The following is a 7,936-nucleotide window of genomic DNA, read 5'->3' on the forward strand; positions in this document are numbered from 1 at the left end:
GTTTGCTATGACTTATACTTGGCTCGCCGGGTTTGCCATCATGGACAAAAACCTTTTTCTCTGTGATGAAACAGAAATCTTGCCGTTAGGTTTCATCACAATCGCGCGGAGGAAGCGACGGTCTTCTTGTTGGTCTTGTGGTCGCTGGAGACTAGAGAGTCGGCTCTGGGATCCATCGGATTGAGTGTCTGAGATAATCATCAAAACTATACTTAAAGCTCTTGAACTAGAGCAGCTAGAGTGTCCACGTCATCTTGAAAAATCAACCAATGAAACACAAGTTTTATGACATGTCATTAGGTCAACACATTAACATAATGAACTTCAATTTTATACGGCAAAATCGATTCCTTTTTCTTTTTTTTCTCAGTTTATCTGCAAAACGTATTCTGAACTTTTGATTTCCTATCCAAGAGTCCGCTCATTGATTCCTCTTCCTTTCTTCTCACCTTCTCTACAAAACCTTTACCATACCCAAGAGTCACTTTTTTTTTTACTTCAGGCTTGTGAACTCTTATTCTCGGAATCAACTTTTGTGTGGTTCTCTTAGAAATCCTATATTCCTATTTCTGGATTTATGATTCTGGAAATTGGAATTTTGATTTTTTTGGTAGTTGTCGGATGGGGAACAGATGACAAAGCGGTTATAGGCGTTTCAGACAAAAAAGAAACAAGAGCTAAAGGAGAATCACGATAAGTTACAAAGAGATTTACGGTAAAAATATTTGATTCAAAAGCATTAAAATTAGAGCTTTTTGTTTTGTTTTGTCTCTGAACATGAAATAAACATCTGATTTGTTAGACGTGATTTTGTGCACTTATGATCCAGAGGGAGACATAAGGCTTGCTAACAGGGTCTTGAATGGGGAAGCAAAAACCTAGAAAAACTGAAGGTTTTCGTAGGATCTCTTGCATTCGCTAAACCATTTGGTTGTTGTAAGGAAACTTATTCTTCCTCTGAGCGTTTTCCTCTACCAAAAGGTTTTGTTTTTGTTTATCATACATTTTCACTTTCAATATTGTTATCATTTTTGAGTTTTAGCAGCCTAACTATGATAATATGAAACTGGGAGACTTCATGATAAAACCCACCATAAGAGAAAGGAGGAGGAACAAGAACATATAAATCAGATTTGATAAAAGAAACGACATTTGATAAAAGGTAAAAATGCTTCCCTTAATTCATCACATCTAGGATCAGACTGTTGCAATATATATATCAGGATACGCATTGCAGTGTTTATCATCTTTTATTGCTCCTGCTCATGTTTTTTTCTTTACATGAAAATACTTCCATTGGAAAACTATATACTTTTGGTAAACTCTAAGTATATACTTTCTAGAAAGCCTAAACCTCTGAAGTTCTGTTTCAGAGTTCTTGATAAGAAAATATAGTATAATAGATCTAACAGTAAAAGAAAAGAAGATATAAGCTGAGTGGATATAATGTAGAACATAGAGAAAAGAGAAAGAAAGAGCTGGTGAAGAACTTAGGAGTTGTATAAAAAAAACTATAATAGTATAGTAGATTAGGTTTGTCGATAGGTTATATTAGACGGTAGAGGTTATGTATTAAACCAAAGTTTATTTAGAAACCAAAATATGTACAAACGAAGTTGGTTTGAGAGAGGAATCAGTGAGGCGTTGCTAGAAGCAACTTAAGAATAATACTAAAGCGCTCAATAGCGAGCGCCATGTGTACCTCGCCTGGCTTTCAGGTGTCAATGTGATGAGCACATCACTACACCTCATCAAGATTTTTGATATATTTGATGGTTTGTTTTGGTAGTTGCTTGCGGCTGGAGGTGGAATGTATGTGGAAGTTTTCAACAGAGTGATTCCATTGGCTTACAACATCATAAAGAAGAATAAAGTCGGAGAAACTAACACTTACGTGGATGGGACCTACTTTTGTTTCACTTACTTAACCAAACTTGAATCCATTACTCCAGTCGAGACTGCTCTTACTGCGCAGAACGACCTTATTCGATTTTATTCCTTAAAGATAAAGAAGAAGTACAACTGAAAAGATGATGAACATTGCATGTGTGTATGTGACCACATTTAGGATTCTAGATGTTCCCTCCGAATTAAAGTAAATCTATAATTATTTCGTATGTGTCGTTGTATCATTTTTTGAATAGTGCTCTGTTTTCTTTATCTACCGAGTGTGAGAAACTGTAATTCAATTTTTATTATGTCAGCTATTTAAACTCTTTCGTTTGATGTGAAAAGTAAGTCTGGATTTGATGATCGACTATATTAGTATATACACATACTATAAACACATGAGGACTAATGAATTGGCATAGAAGAATATGTTGATAGCTTATCAACATTCTTGAACTCTGGGAGAGACATCTGAAAATGTATGCATAGTTTAACAAGTATAAAATTGTTTTTGTTATAGCTGGATCAGTTAGATGCACTGATTTTTGAATTGTGATTTTATCATTATGCACAGGTTACATCCTTTCTTCTTCATTTTTTTTTGACTAATGCAGGTCATATTTCTTAAGTCATGAGATTCTCTGTTTTTTTTTTTTAGGTTTATTTCTCTGTAGGATTCAACAAAGCTGCTCGGATTGTGGTATGTTTATCTGTGACTTTCTTTGATTCAAGAGTTTTCAATTTTATTACAAGTTATGTTTCCTTCTCTGGGATTTTCAAAAAAAAAAAAAGTTTCCTTCTCTAAAGGGCAGAAGCTAGGTGCTTTTTTGACATCCACCAAAAAGTAAATATACATATTCACAACAAACTGCCCATGAATGAAAATATTACAATTGCTAACAAAATAAATAAATAAATATTATGTCCAACTAAAATATAAATAAGTGGAGTTTTTTTAAGAAAAAAATAAGTGAAGTTCAATCATTTTTAGTGAAAACTAAAATATAAAAGATATATATGAGTAATAAATTACAACTAAAGTTTTATTAACTTTCATCGAATTGCTTACCAGCCTATATATTTTCTGATTTTAACAAACAAGTTTACAATTTTAATACTTCCAAATTGTTGTGCAAGACAAAATAAGAATAATTTAACCTTAATGATTTATATTTTCATAATCATTCCACATATTATATATATATATATATTTTTCTCAAATAGAAATTTCAAAACATTATAAACTTAACAAATTATGAAAATAAATCTGGGTCGGAAAATAACTGGTACTATAAATTTATGACCTGATTAATATATATGTAAATACAATTGTCAATTTTTTACTTTGCCAAATAGTATATAATTTTAAAAAAAATTAAAGCATATAATCCGCGCGTAGCGCGGAAATGGATCTAGTATATATAATGAGACATGTTCTTCTCTTCTTAAGGTGTCCACATCAGATTTTAATAAATGTTTGTGGGACTCATCTTTATATTTTTGTTTTAAAATAGTATGTATTCATATGAGTATCACTAAATATCACTTAGTGCAGTGGTTTATATATCATTAAAGAAGCTTACAACCCAGGTTCGAATAGAGAACATGTGCGTTTTGCATTTTTTTATGATTAAATTTAATGAAAGGCAATTATGATTTTTTACAAGTCGTCTTCTTCTTTAGACTTTTAGACTTTCTGCAATATTGACTCCGACAGCTCATAATTTTTCAAGAGTTATACATTAGTTTCTTTGTTTTTGCCATTTTCATGAAAGCTTCATGAATTTTTAAATATACTACTCGATTATACGATGAAATGAGTAAAAAATTAAGTTTTTAAGAATTTCGGTTTTTGGACTGAGTCAGTTTAAATTGTCATCGTTGGTGTCCGAATTATGATTTTCCGGTGATTTTACGGCCATCGGCAGTGAGTTTTCGAACATGATTATGTAATGAATTAATGATTATTGGGTCATTTTAAATTAACTTGCGGCCTATGGCACTCAGTTTCTACATAACCTTTAAAAGGTGAGGCTGATGCGTCAGACATACTCAAAAAGCTTCCTAATCGTCTATTCTTTTGCACTGTCTTTGAATATGGCATAGGGTTCTCCCACTTTGTCGCTTAACTCTCACATCCAATGATAGACCATTACACTCTAAACCGCTCTATTCAGTGTCACATATCATTGAAACTCCTTAAATTGATATAATTTCATAGTCCTACTGAAAACTTGATTAGTATAACTTTTCTATGTTCTTTGTTCTACTTTCTGAAGTTGTCCGCTGAGACCTGTACGCCATGGATAGATTCACTAATTTCTCATACTTCAAATTTGAATTAGAACACACTGGTAGTTTCAAGGAGGAGGCGAAAAAATTTGTTTACACAGCTGATAACTACAGGAAAAACCAATGAAAAATAAACACAACTTTTTGGACGGACCGAGAGAGTTCGCATAGATCTGAGAGGAGCTCATGGAGATTCATTTTTTATTTCTGTTAAAAAATCTCGCCTTGACTATTTTTCTGGGTATGTAAATATTATTGCGCTATGTTTAATAAAGGGTTTTACTATTGTGTGGGGTTTCTAATTTGGGATAGATTATTATTTTCTTATATTTACACAGGTTGCGGATTTACTGGATAGCTAATGAGGATGTCAATTAGTCAGTGTATCAGATGTTGAATCTGAGTGGATATATGGTCTATGTCTGACATATTCTTGAAAAAAAATGTTGCTAGATGTCGAATTCATGAACACAAATCGAAAATTCTTTTAGACATTCACGACTCCGCGCTTGCGCGGGGCTATATCCATAGTCTTACAAATTATAGTGGATACATAAGCTAAGAAAAGAAGATTATAAATAGACAAATGGAGAGGAAGGTGAAAGAAATCCATTGAATGAGTTCAATCAAATTGATTAGAGTAGAAAGTGGTGAATACGTTGAAACGGATTTGGAGAAGAGTGATGGAAGATGTGGAAGTGGAAAAGAGAAGAGTAATGAAGATGTGGAAGTAGAAACGATAGAGAAAATGAAATTAGGGTTACGACAGTTCTCTGTCGACCAAAAGAAATGTCCAAAACAATCGACATGTTGTTTGATCTAAGTTGGGCCTAAAATCATGTGAGCCCAATTCACCGCGGTGATGTGGAGAGATGAAGCCATATTATTGGCTGGAATTAATTATCCTAGGTGAACAGCTTTAGGTGGACAATATGTTCCTTTTAGTATAGTATATATATATATATTCTTTTTCTTTGTCAACTGGATTTTATCAAAGAGACAAAGTCCAACAGAGGATGAAGCTCATTACAAGAAAATAAAAATAAAAGGCCAAAACAATGGTCAAGACGCGAGACAGACCTTTTTCTCCGGTACCAGAGAGATGGCACGACGGAGCTCCGGGGTCGGCAAAACATAAACGAAGGATAATCCAACAAATCCAATGGCTCTCAACCACGATCAGCCGAGGAGTCAAGTTTGACAGATCAAACGCTTCAAAGAAACTTCAATCGAACCCAAACCTTTGAGACTCCTGCATGAACACCAATCATCTTTAATGATAGAGGAAAAGCCCAAAGATGAAAATCACCTTATCCAAGGAAAGGAATCCAAAATCAAAGGTTGAGAAGGAGAATAAATTGAGCACGGGACCATGAGAAACACTGATTGTAACGGAACCGGGAGAATCCCGGTGGAAAGCAGGCGTTAGCGGTAAAACGGTCACCACTTCCTTGAGACAAAATCCGGCGAAGACGGTGGTATGAGAACCACCACTTCCCAGAGACCACCATCTGATCTAACGATCAGAAAACCAAAAAGTATTGAGTACTCTCATCATCACCTCCGTGAAAGATTTTTGAGATAGAACGGAGGTGAGAAAGACTGTCATATATATTCATTCATGTGAAGGGATATATTAAAACCTTAAGACAACATTATAATATGTAAAAAAAATTAAAAAGAAAAAAAAACTTTATAATATGCAGTAAAATTTTGTTTGGGTCATATCCTTCTAATCACAATATCAAATCAAAACGAAGGATTACATGGACATCATTGCACAATTGAATTTAGGATCGAATATGTAGTTATTTCATATTCTCATAAGACGCAAAGGAGGACATACACTATTTGTCCAGTAAAAGTTTGTAGTAGTTCTATTTTTCGTCACAAGCACTATTCCATTTTAAGGTTCATCCAATTTGTTCATTAGCATCAAATCCAAGACCCTTATACTCTTCGTTTATGTTGAGAATCACCTAGTTCTTTAGGGACCGTCGTCGGAGCTATAGCTGTTCTTGCTTGTTCGGCCTCCTTCCAAACTTTGTTGTTTGGTATCAACATCGATTCCGACTATTTCATGCTCTTCATAGTAACGAATTCAGGGATGAATCAGATTATTTCCCACAGTTTTCTTGTTGTCTATGAAGTATCTCTCTTTAACTTTTTATCTCTTGTTATGATGTTCTATTTTGTTTTATGGTGTTCATCAAACTGTCGAGGATCCCTCCGGTTATTATCTTGTTACCGTTGAGCATAACTTCGGATGTAATCGCTTGAACCCTTTTTAGTTTTAATATAATCTTTTGTTTGACAGAAAAAAATCGTTTGCGGCCTAAGTCTGACACACCAAAACCCTAATCTGGATTTGAAACAAATATGCCAAAACACAATAGCTTCCCAAAGTTCACAATCAAATCAATGATGGTGGTATGTTCCAATTCTTCTTTTCTCTGAACATATATAGAATTTGAGAATAAGATTATTATTGAATTGTATCATTGGATTGTGAGTTAATAAATTACATGATATTTGTATATATACACAATAACTAAATATATCTCAACTAGAATTGAACTTATCTATAAATATCTAAACCAACGAATCTCTGCACATACTTTATTTCATAATCGCATTTTAAGGATTCGTAATAGTTGGTCTGCAAATTACACCTCTTACTCGCTAAGTCATCTCCAGTAACATTTTTTTGTCAACTTCCAGTAACATAATCTCTTATATGTTATTGATATGTTTTTTTATTTAGTAGATAGGACTTTTAAAAGGAGTTAAAGTAGTTACACCGACCAAAGATAGTCCAGCGAAATTCTAAATTTGAATCAGATTTGATGCGTAGCAAAACTTTACCTTCACTTGGTATGTTCATTTTAAAGAGTTGGAAGAGCCAGTTCTTATCAGAGTTTAATACAAAAGGCTTAAAAAGGTTTGTTGAAGATATGGTACCTTGACTCATGAAGATGATGTTTATCCTCTATGTTCCTTAGGCATCTAAAGTTTTCTAATTTAGCATCACATACTCTATCCAGCAACAGAGTTAGCATCTTTTATTCAGCATAATTTTTTTATCGGAAATCCTCTTGTTGAAAGCAAGTTGAGTGATTTATAGGTACTGCATATTCTACCAAAAACATGTGAGATTTGTCATTAGGAAAATAATCATAAGGACAAACAGTTTAAATACTCTAATCACACCCACAACCCCTAAATACTAAACCTTACCCCAACCAAAAATCCCTAAATACTAAATTCTAAATCCTAATAACTAAGCCCAAAACCAAATATAGACTATGATATCTATTTACAATATTTTAAATCAAATTGAAATCTGAAAATCGTAAATATTAATATTAAATATACTATATAAAAATGGAATGTAGAATAGACTTTGAATTAAAGGTTTTTACATAAATTTTTCAAACAATCAAATTTCCAATAAAGAGAATATCATGATATACTATTTTTATGATTTCTAATAGTCTATTTTTAAATGTAAAATACAATCATTGTAAATAGAATAAGATAAATTTGTGTGAAAATCTACACTTGTGTCGGTATGGTTAACGAAATGATAAAACTGAGTTTATAAATGTTTAGTCTGATCAGTACGCATATACCAAGATTCATATCAATGATACAACAATAAAGCATTGCACACGCTTATTCACCGTTCATCAAAGAGAATATAACAAATAAATAGTACATTGCAACAGTTAGAAAATGTGACGAGACTACGGGT

The 7,936-nt window shown here is 33.1% G+C and overlaps 1 long non-coding RNA gene across 2 annotated transcripts; it reads left to right on the forward strand.

The window, feature by feature from the left end:
* Window positions 1-337: 337 nt before the first annotated feature.
* Window positions 338-2,285, forward strand: LOC108847731 (uncharacterized). Of its 2 annotated transcripts, XR_001948993.2 has the most exons (4): window positions 344-715; window positions 830-936; window positions 1,043-1,162; window positions 1,790-2,285. It is a non-coding gene; the product is annotated as an uncharacterized LOC108847731 (long non-coding RNA). The 2 variants fall into 2 exon arrangements; XR_008943814.1 differs by having other exon boundaries at window positions 338-715; window positions 830-1,162.
* Window positions 2,286-7,936: the final 5,651 nt, after the last annotated feature.

Source organism: Raphanus sativus, chromosome 3, assembly GCF_000801105.2.
Source record: "Raphanus sativus cultivar WK10039 chromosome 3, ASM80110v3, whole genome shotgun sequence".
In the NCBI taxonomy this organism is placed as follows: domain Eukaryota; kingdom Viridiplantae; phylum Streptophyta; class Magnoliopsida; order Brassicales; family Brassicaceae; genus Raphanus; species Raphanus sativus.